The sequence below is a fragment of the Poecilia reticulata genome, chromosome 3, assembly GCF_904066995.2.
Source record: "Poecilia reticulata chromosome 3, P_reticulata-male-v2, whole genome shotgun sequence".
Taxonomy (NCBI): Eukaryota; Metazoa; Chordata; class Actinopteri; order Cyprinodontiformes; family Poeciliidae; genus Poecilia; species Poecilia reticulata.
This window is the reverse complement of record NC_088832.1, coordinates 25,599,054-25,610,563: the sequence shown is the minus strand read 5'-3', so window position 1 is coordinate 25,610,563 and position 11,510 is coordinate 25,599,054. Positions and strand designations below refer to the sequence as shown.

The 11,510-nt window shown below is 40.1% G+C and overlaps 1 protein-coding gene and 1 long non-coding RNA gene across 4 annotated transcripts in view; both read right to left on the bottom strand.

Annotated features, from left to right (window-relative positions):
* The window catches only part of LOC103462591 (transmembrane protein 266-like), a 58,370-nt gene that overhangs the window by 21,642 nt on the left and 25,218 nt on the right, over positions 1 to 11,510 (bottom strand). The gene's annotated exons all lie outside the window — the stretch shown is intronic.
* LOC145551139 (uncharacterized) lies at positions 2,375 to 4,201 on the bottom strand. 2 transcript variants are annotated; one of them, XR_014086961.1, is made up of 5 exons: positions 3,821 to 4,201; positions 3,485 to 3,733; positions 3,061 to 3,202; positions 2,815 to 2,975; positions 2,375 to 2,736 (listed from the first exon to the last, which is right to left on the bottom strand). It is a non-coding gene; the product is annotated as an uncharacterized LOC145551139 (long non-coding RNA). The 2 variants fall into 2 exon arrangements; XR_014086960.1 differs by having other exon boundaries at positions 2,375 to 2,975.

Genomic DNA, 11,510 nt, shown 5'->3' with positions numbered 1-11,510 from the left:
AAAAAGGTTATTATTTTGGAGAAAATCTCATCAACATCAATATTTCCACTAAATAAGAAGCAAAAAACTAAATTGTTTGATAAAGGACAAGCCTCTCAGGCTCTGAGCTCGACCGCACCAAACTATATTTTATATTAGAGAATTAATTTAATTTCACATAATTATTGCAGAAGCCATTTGTTTGTTAAATACTTCATGAAACATATATACCATGTTTGATGTTTGTTAGTCACAAAGAACAAGGTAATTAGTCCAAGTCTGTCGTTTATTGAATGTTCAGAAACTACACAGCAAAGGTAAAACAACCTGAAAAGGTGATCAACTCTTTTTACTCTCCGTCTCTCTCTGTCATTTAAGCACACTTGTTGCCATGGCAACCTCCTGCGCTCCACAAGCCGACCAGAGATTACGTTAAAAATACAACATTCGGTCCGTTACGATAGGTTTGCAGGCTTGATATTTATTTTACGATCATTAATAAACCTCTCGTGAACAAAGAGGTGGTTGATTAGTTAATTTTAAACTCCTGCTCTGCTATTTATTTAGATAATGGAACCGAAACGCACAGAATTGCGCAACATCTTGTTGAAACAATAATTACTGAGATTGTTCATTGGGTCATTAATTTGAACATGTTTAGTTGATTTTGTTTGTTGTTCTTTCATAAAGTTTCATAAAGAGCCAGAGGACGTGCTGGTCTCAGCCTCCTGGCTGCGTTCAGTCTGTCGTGCCGAGATCGACTCAAAACCTTCCGCGATCAACGTATTGCACCGCTGCTCTGGCAAAGCACGAACAGTTCAGAAACAATATGAAATGAGAAAGAAGGTAGTCATTAACTGATTAAGTCGTGTTTTAAATTGTTCTTGAAAAACTAATCAGTCACGGCTGATTAGTGGGTGAACTCACGGCTGCACAGTGAACCCATTGATGTTTTACAGCAGACAGCCGCTCACCTCTCTTGCAGGTGCTGCTTCCCCCGCTAAATCCCGCTAAATCCCGCTAAATCCCGTACCCCCTCACTTTCACCCCTGATTATAAGTGGACCCAAGTGCACCATGTGAGAGACGTAGTTAATTTAAGAATATTTAATGGAAAAACGAATAATCAAACTTACAAACACGAAAAAAAAATCCAGGGAACAAAATAAGTGCAAAACAAAGACAAATTGGAGACACAGGTAGATCACAAGGAAACCAGGAAGAAATGAGAAAAGTGACAAGACGAACCGGTGTTACGTGAATCCGCGTTTCCCCATCAAATAGTAATAATACTAATAACAATAATAATAAAAAATAATAGTAATGATAAATACATATATGTCACATATATTATTATTATAAATGTGTGTATATATATATATATATATATATATATATATATATATATATATATATACACAGGGCAATGCATTTTAATGCTCAATATTACCCATCAGATACCATTCCCCTTGTTTTACAGTGGGGGAACCCTATCTGATGGCCATATTTTGCCCATCAGATACCATTCCCCATGTTTTACAGTGGGGAAACGGTATCTGATGGCCATATTTCGCCCATCAGATACCGTTCCCAATGTTTAACAGTGGGGGAACCTTATCTGATGGCCATATTTCGCCCATCAGATGCCGTTCCCCTTGTCCTACAGTGGGGGAACGGTATCTGATGGCTTTATTTCGCACATCAGATACCGTTCCCCTTGTTTTGGGGGAACCCTATCTGATGGCCATATTTCGCCCATCAGATACCGTTCCCCATGTTTAACAGTGGGGGAACCTTGTCTGATGGCCATATTTCGCACATCAGATACCGTTCCCCATGTCTAACAGTGGGGGAACCTTATCTGATGGCCATATTTCGCACATCAGATACTGTTTCCCTTGTTAAACAGTGGGGGAACCTTATCTGATGGCCATATTTCGCCCATCAGATACCGTTCCCCATGTTTAACAGTGTGGGAACCTTATCTGATGGCCATATTTCGCACATCAGATACTGTTCCCCTTGTTAAACAGTGGGGGAACGGTATCTGATGGCCATATTTCGCCCATCAGATACCGTGGGGTATCTGATAGGCGAATTTTATAAATTATTTTATTATTTATTATAAATAAATAATAAAATAATTATTATTTATTCATAATTATAAATATATATATATAATAACAATAACAATAATAACACTAGTAATATATATTACTAGTGTTATTATTGTTGTTATTGTTATTATTGTTATTGTTATTATAACAATAATATATATTGTTATAATAACAATATATATATTGTTATATATATATAAAACAATATATATTATATATATTATTAATATATATAATATATACACTAGTAATATATATTACTAGTGTTATTATTGTTGTTATTGTTATTATTGTTATTGTTATTATAACAATAATATATATTGTTATAATAACTATATATATATATATAATAATTGTAATATCTATGGGACATTTTTGTATTTATCATCACTATTATTTATTATTATTATTATTATTACTAGTGTTATTATTGTTGTTATCGTTATTATTGTTATTGTTATTATAATTAGTTTCCCGCTAAAACGTGAAGAAAGTGACAACTTTGCCGAAACATGTTGTTTGAGCTTTCACTGTGGCCGAAGTTCCCTACGCGCGTGCTTTCTCAGTACTCACCACGAGCACGCGCGTATTTTGTCGCGTGGGCGGGGCGGAGCGGCAAGATGACGCAGGGGGAACCGTATCTGATGGGGAAACGCGGATTGACGTAACACCGGCAATGAGGTGCTTAAATACTGGAGGTTGTGAGCTTCAGAAAAGACCTTGGGTGGATGATCCATCGATCCATTTTCTTACACCATTGTCCCAGTGGGGTCAGGAGAGGTGCTGGTGCCTATCTCTAGCAGAAGGAAGGGTACACCCTGGACAGGTCGCCAGCAACACAGAGGCAAGACAAAACAACCATGCACGCACACATCCATACCTAAGGATGGGTACAGAAACCAATTAACCCAACAGTCATGCTTTTGGACTTTGGGAGGGAGCCGGAGTACCCGGAGAGAACCTACGCATGCATTGGGAGAACATGTGAACTCCATGCTGGGAATTGAAGCCAGGACCTTCTTGCTGCAAGGCAACAGTGCTATCAAGTGCACCACTGTGCAGGACCTGGGCTGATGAGCAGGTGTGAGTGGAGGGAGTGGAAGCAGACTGTGAAGGGATAAAGAAAGTGGCAAAGGAAAGGGGGGAAGATTACACAAGGGGAAACAACCAAAATACAAACACAAAGGAGTAAGGAGACTAAAGGAACCTAATTAAACAAGAACAAAGGAAAACTATAAACAAGAAATAAACATAATTAGAATCACCAATGAAGAACAGATGTGGAAAACAAGGCAGAATTAAAAGGAAACAGCTAAGAAACACCAAAAGAATCTGAGGAGGATGCCGGCGAACAGCAGCCTTGGAGGACGCTGGCAGCAGAGCTTGTACCTTGGTGGGTGTTGGCGACAGAGTGGGAACCTTGGGGATGCTGGGGATGTGTCAAGTCCTGACCGACCTCCTGAGCATTGTCGCAGGTTCTGTCGACCTCCCAGCCAATCTCCTGAGACTGGCTTGGAGGTCAGTGGGACCTACGACACAAGCAGTTGAGCAAGTACCTGCCGGCGGCAGAACAGGAACCGGGAGGCCAATGGAACCCACGATGAAGCTCCAGAGGCCGACAGGACACGCAATGAAACTCTGGAGGTTTTGATTGACAAACAAGCATGAATCTTGGAGCCCTCATTACACTTCTCTATTTATAAGTACCCTGCTTGGACCCAGTACCTCAGGTTGTTCTGCATATTTTCAGAAGTCTATTGGTGAAGCCTCTGACCGCACGTCTGAATACTCCTCCTCCTGCTGACTGGCCTGAAACAGACTGGCTGTCTTCGTCAGTTTCCTCTTCAGGTAGTTGCTCCTCCAAGACCCCCAGTCTTTCGTTCAGCTGTTCCACTTCACGCTGCAATATTCTGTTTTCCTGGACGTAGGCGGTGCTTGTCAACTGCAGGACGATGCGATTTAGCTTCAGGTCTTTGTTTTGCTTTTCCAAAATTGTGTTTATCTGGCTGCGGATGTCGTTTTCCTCCTGCAGGGATGTGTAACCCTCCTCCAGTTCAGTTTTGGTCTGCTCCAAGACAGTGTTGTTCTGCTCCAAGACGGTGTTGTTCTGTTCCAGGACGGTGTTGTTCTGCTCCAGGACTGTGCTTTTCTGCACCAGGGTGGTGCTTTTCTGCTCCAAGGCTGTGTTTATCTGTTCCAAGGCAGTGTTTATTTGCTCCAACACAGTTATTTTCTGCTCTAGAGTGGTGCTTTTTAGCTTCAAGGCAGTGTTCTCCTGCTCCAGGCCGGTGTTCTCCTGCTCCAAGGCAGTGTTCTCCTGCTCCAGGGCGGCGTTGATCAGGTTCAAGGTTGAGTTATCCTGCTCCAGAGTGGTGCTTTCCAGCTTCAGCTTCAGGCTGGCGTTCTCCTGTTCCAGGGTGGTCTTTTCCTTCTCTAGGAATTCAATTTTTTGCTCCAGGGTGGTTTTATCCAGCTCCAGAGCAGTGCTTTTCTTCTTCAGGGTTGTGTTCTGATATTGCAGGGAGCTGTTTTTCTCCTCCCAGATGGTTTTTTTCTCCTCCAGGATTTTCCACTTATGATCAAGGCTGGTGTTCTTCATCTCTAGGTTAGCGTTTATCCACTCATATGCAGCATTTTCCTGCTTTAAGATGGTACAGTACTGCTCCACGGTGGTATTTCTATGTGCCAGAGCGGTGTTTTCCAGTGTCAGGGCGGTGTTCTCCTTCTCCAGGGTGTTGGTTTTTTTCTCCAAGATTGTGTTTTTCTTCTCCAAATCGCTGTTTTTCTTCTCCAGGGCAATGTTCTCCTGCTCCAGGGCGGTGCTTTTCTGCTCCAGGGTGGTCTTTTCCTTCTCTAGGAATGTATTTTTCTGCTCCAGGGAGGTGTTTTTCTGATCCAGGACAGTGCATTTCTCCCCCAGGGCGGTGATCTCCTGCTCCTGGACACTGCTCATCAATGTGAAGGAGATTGTTTCCTTCTCCAGGACAGTGCTTTTCTGCTGTAGAGTGGTTTTTTCCTTCTCTAGCACTGTGTTTTTCTTCTCCAACGCAACGTTTTTCTCCTCAAGGGTGCTGTTATTTTCCTTTAAATTTTGGTTTTCTTTGATCAGATTTTCTAAATCCTCGTCTTTTTGCCTAATCAAAGTGTCTTTTTCAAGTACAGCTTTTTCCAAAGTCTGAACTTGAATCTTCAGCTCCTGGTTTGCGTTGAGCAGTGTCTGTGTCTCTGTAGACATCATTTTTACTTCATTCAAGATGTCTTGAAGCTTCCGGGTTTCTACAGCTAAAGTCTGCTGTGTCATCTCATTAAAAGAAGACGCCGGGCTACTCTGACTCATTGTTAGTCTTTCTCTAGATAATCCAAAAACTGCTCAATATGTGTCTCTTACCTTGTAGAACTTTCGCACTAACTCTTGTTAGGTGACAATCCTTCTACTTGCTTTCCCACAATGTCTATGATCCTTTGTGATGTCATCAATTCTCTTTGTGACATCAATTTGCATGATGTCAAAAATTGATGTCACTACCTCAGTAGAATAACTAGAAAACTACTGAAGTTTGTATTAAAACAAACTTTACAGCAGTTATTCAGTTATTCCAAGCAGACCAACGGTCAGGAAAAACACAGGGAGGAGGACAATGCATGTAATTAAGTGAAGGTTGGTGTACCAACTGTGGACTGGTTAAAAGCTGTCAACCATACTATCTGCCTCAGGAGTTTACTGCGGTGTTTGTCACCATTGTTTACACTCCGCCGGGTGCTAACGGCAACGAAGCATCAAAGGGGCTTTATGACACCATTAGCTCACTGCAGATGAAGCACTTGGAGGCATTTTACGTGGTTGCAGGGGACTTTAACCATGTGAAACTGATGGACACTCTACTCAGTTTTACCGGCATGTCATCCTTCTTACACTCTGTATTGTGTTTACACCAACATTCACGGTGCGTACAGAGCTCTTCCTCGCGCCCATCTTGGCCTCTTCGACCACTTGTCCATCCTGCTGGCGCCAGCATATCGTCCGCTGATGACACGGATTAGGTCAAGGAAGAAGAGAGTCACTGTGTGGCCCAGGGATGCAGACTGTGCGCTCCAGGACTGTTTTCAGTCCACAGATTGGCAGGTGTTCAGAGAGGTGGCTCCTTATGAGCAGGGGTGAAAGTAGTTTTAAATTCTTGGGGGTACTATGACAATAAATAAATAAATAAATAAATAAATAAATAAATAAATAAATAAATAAATAAATAAGTGTGTGTGCTTCTTTTCTTTATGTGCTTTGGAGTTTCTGTCCTGATGAATTTTGAGATGCCACGAGACCTAAATTCTGAACATCATGGCAATGAGTGATCCTAGTTTTCCATGTCTGACATATAACCATTTATTTTAGCTAAACTAAAATAACTAAAATCTCCAGCATGGGGAAGTGGAATGAGCTCGACTTTTCTCGACACTTTTAAATCGGTTCTATTGATCCTCTGTCCAGACAGAGGGATAATCAGTAGCCCAGCGTCATGACCTGTTTGTTCTGAACATCCTGCAGCTTCCACTTCTCTTCCTAACATGGTGCCTCCTCACCCTGACTCTCATGCTGATAGGAGGAACCAGAGCTCTGTTAGCTCCCAACTTCATCTTCTGAAGTTGGGATGTTTTTCCTCCAACAGGTTCCAGAGGAATCACCTCAAACCAGATGTTGGACTGGATTTTATTTCACTGTCATTTGTGAATCTTAGAGCCTCATTTTCAACAGTGGAGCTATAAAAGTTGAAAAAGGTTATTATTTTGGAGAAAGTCTCATCAACATCAATATTTCCACTAAATAAGAGGCAAAAAATAAAACAATATTTTGATAAAGGAAAAGCCTCTCAGACTCTGAGCCTGACAGCACCAAACTATTCTTTTATATTAGATAATTAATTTAATTCCACATAATTATCGCAGAAGAAGCCATTTGTTTGTTAAATACTTAATGAAACATATTTACTGCGTTTGATGTTTGTTGTAAATGACTTGTCCTCACAAAGAACGAGGTAATTAGTCCAAGTTTGTCGTTTATTGAACGTTCAGAAATTACAGCGGCTGTAAAGGTCAAAGGTAAGTAAAGGTAAAACAACCCGAACAGGTGATCAACTCTAAACCACTCGCACCCTTTTACTCTCTCTCTCTGTCATGCCAACCTCCTGCGCTCCACAAGCCGACCAGAGATTACGTTAAAAATATAACATTTAGTCCGTTACAGTATTAGGTTTGCAGGCTTGATACTTATTTTGCGATCATTAATAAACCTCTCATGAACACAGAGGTGGTTGATTAGTTAATTTTAAACTCCTATTTATTTTGGTAATGGAACCGAAATGCACAGAATTGCGCAACATCTTGTAGAAACAATAATCACTGAGATTATTATTTTTGTTGTGTCATTAATTTGAACACGTTTTGTTGACTTTGTTGTTGTTGTTGTTCTTTCATAAAGTTACAAACGTTTTAAGCGAGTCAGAGGAGGACGTGCTGGTCTCAGCGTCCTGGCGGTTTTCAATCTGTCATCTAAAGCTGAGATCAACTCAAAACCTTTCGCGATCGACATATCGCCCCGCTGCTCTAGCAAAGCACGAACAGTTCAGAAACAATATGAAATGGGGAAAAAAGTTATTTATTAACTGATTAAGTTGTGTTTTAGATTGTTCTTGAAAAACTAATCAGTCACAGCTGATTAGTGGGTGAACTCAGGGCTGCACAGTGAACCCATTCATGATTTACAGCTGCTCTCCTCTCTTGCAGGTACTGCGTACACCAGCTAAATCTTTTAGGGGTACGTAGTACCCTGCCGTACCCCCTTACTTTCACCCCTGTATATATATGACGTCTCACTCTCACGTTTAGCTTACACAGACTTAACATTGGACTTAATTTACTTGTTGCAAAATGTTTTAACTTGCATTCATGTAGCACTGAGGATTAAATATAATTTCTTAATATAGTATAGTTACTTATTTTTATGTATTTCATAAATTGATATGGATTACTGGATTGGACAGTGCCTATTAGTCACTATGTGATTCATTGAGTTATGTCCAGAAAACCATTTTATCCCAACGCAGGACGAGCAGAAATCTGTCACAAAAATATTTGTAGCGCCATCATTTGTATTTTGTTTCTGTTAGTTCTGTCAAGATGCAAGAAGGATCAAATTTATCTTATATTGGTCAGTCGTTTTATTTTAAATATGCTGTAGGAGCCATAGTTTGATGATTAGTTCAGTTTTTTGTCGCATGTTTAACTTTTAGGAATTGCAGCGGCTGCAGACAGTGAGCTACAATAAAGGTACAATAAGGCTGATAAACAGGTGAAGAACCAAACACCACTTCTATTCTGGCTTTTCTTGCTGTGTGTGTTGGCTTTACGCGGACCCGTTGCCATGGCAACCGGCAGACAACCAAGCAGAGCAGGGGAATCAACACCGAAACACAAAAAAATTCCCACACAAAAAAGAAGCAAAAACACCAAAACATAACATTCAGTCTGTTACATTATTCCGTCAGGTTTGATGTCTATATTGTCATTATTAATAAGTTTTCGCCCGATACCGCGGTGGTTGATTAGCTGATTTAAACAGCCGCTCTACTGATGTGACCTGATTTAGTGCTAACGGAACCAAAACACACCGAACTGCTTCCCACATGTTAATAAGGTTATCAAAGTCAATAGAAGGTTAGCAACAGTTAGGCTAGCATAACTGACCCACTGATCGCTTGTTCAATGTTTTTTTTAAGTTAAAACTTTTTGCTCACCTGTTAAATCTGAAGCTCTTGTTATCCAATTCATAGGGTTGAATTAACCGCTAAACATGTCATCCATTTTTCAGATTCTTTGTGTGACTGTGGTATTTTCTGACCACCCATAATGTTGACTCAATGGACAGCAGTGGTGCATGTGTGGCGCACGATAAGTCACGTAATGTCCAGTCCAGTAATATATCAATTAATGCTGATGCCTCGCGCTCTGTCCTCTCGCACTTCCCGCTACTCAGCAGTAGGCGTAAGTTACGTTGAGTTGCATTCAATGTTATCGGAAAAAAGAGATTCGTGCGCTCAATGTCCGATTTCCCATAACTATTTGGGGTAGCAACAGGGGTGGCAAGGCTCTCATTTGGGGTGGCAACTGCATGCCATCCCATGCCACCCCAATAGACCCGCCCCTGTCTGAAAGTGAGCACAGATATCGGTGTGGCGGCTCGCGCACATCGCTCTAACATTTAACACGGGTGACACAAACGCAATCAGTCAAAGAGGATGCATGAACAGTTTCTTTTTTTCTGTGCTTGATAGCACAGATGTGGATTTCTTGAGTTTCAAACGACTTAAAAACTCTGACATGATTACATCCAATTAAGAAAAGAGTTTAGCTTAGCTGAGTAAAGCATGCTCATTCTCCAGTAAGCTTGCAATTTTAAAAATGTATAAATTGTGCAATTTTAAAAATGTATAAATTGTCCACAGGAAATATAAATTTTATTGAATGTTTAACTTCAGTAAATACATGCAAAAAGATACACGGAATTATGTATTTCAAGCAATTTCGTAGGGCTGTGTATCAGTTTGTCTGTGAGGATGGATGTACGATGTGGTGGAAGAGTATTTGTTTACTGGTGTAATAATTATGTTATTGCTTTTTAGGAGCATTTGAGTATTTCAGATAATAAAATAAAATTACCAGGCACAGTTGTCTAATGGCGTTTTCTTCCACTAAGGGGGGGAAAAAACATGAAAAAGGAATGACCTGTTCAATTACGGATTAACTGTGACTAACCCGTGTTAATTTTAGCTTTAATTTTTGAAAAAGTTGTGTTTAATTTCAGTAACAACATTCACTTACAGTAACTGTAGAATCAAGAAATGACCTATGAATCTGCCTGACAACATGAAGAAGGCTAAAAGATTTCAAAAGCTTCAAGCTCCAACTTAAAGACATTTAACGACATTTAGGAAACAGCTTCACTGACATATTTCTGTCTGCAAAGGGTTACAAGTCACTTTTAAGGCTCTGGGACTTCAGGAAAACACTTTGTGAGCCATTACCTACAAACACAGAAAAATATGGAACAGTGGTGCTCGTTTGCAGGAATGGCCGACATACCTGAACTACTCCAAGTGCGTAGCATTCAAATAACACACAAGCTCACAAAAAAAAGAAAAAAAAACAGAACAACACAACTCAGTTCATTTTTCACGATTCAACAATAAGGAAGACAAATATTACAAGGTGAAGAAGTATGAACACAGAGACCCATTTCACAAAACACATCAAGTGTCTTTTTATCTATTTTAATAAAATCATCACTTAAAAACTGCATTAAGTCTGAATGAAATTAAAATCCGGCTGATTATCATAAACAAATAACAAAAAAAAAAAGTGGTAAAAAAACGCATGTGTATTTCTGAGACTTTAACCCACTCAAATTCACATTTGGCTCTTGTTTTTAAAAAGCACTGAAGTTGCAGTTTGCGCGACTCTTCCACCCTGAAAAAATAGTACGGTTAAAATAAATCCCCAAAAATATCATGGCATGATGAGGGATGAGTGCATGTAAAATTTCATCCTGGCACTGAAAATGGAATTTCATTAAAGCTTAAAGAAAGTATGATTACGGTTATAACTCCTACTGACATTTTATTTTTTTTATGGACAAATATTTTACACTAATGACTTTGATATGAAAGCATCCGCATTACATTGCACACACTTTGATTAAATTGAGCTCAACGGTAAAATAACTCTAGCCCCTGTCTGTTAAGAGCGCCTATCTCCCTGCAGACCAAAAAAACCCCAAAACAGACTCAATCTTCAGCCTTCAGCTTATTTTTCACAAACCTGTGGTCTTGCTTTAGCATCATCGTACCACAAAAATCACATCTTTAACAAACACTGACACATCTGTGTCAGCACGAAGAGCAATGGAAATTCATGCTACTACTGATCCTGATATGGAACAAGATTCAACTGGGTTGGACGAGGTGTGATACCAGCATACTGTGACAGTCTTCACTACCTGCTGTTGATGGTGCGTCTGTGAAATCCATCTGTTCCTGGCTAGGACTGGCTAACTGAAGGGAACCAATGGAGTGAAGCCTGATTTGGTGTCAAACGGAGTCTTTGTATGTGTGTGCTGAATCCTGTGCTATAGCGTACAGAGTGTATGAGCATCTCAGAGAGAGCTTACGCTAAGGTTTGACTCATATTTAATGGATAACGAATAGATTGTACACGTGAAAGGAGAAAAAACTACCTAACGTTGCAAATAAAAAATGAAAGACTGCTGTGTCGTGATCCGACATCAATTTGCAAAATTGCCAAAAGACTCAAAATATTATTTTCAGATGTAGGAATGACAAGTGATTCTGTCTCAGGTCATTGTTGAATT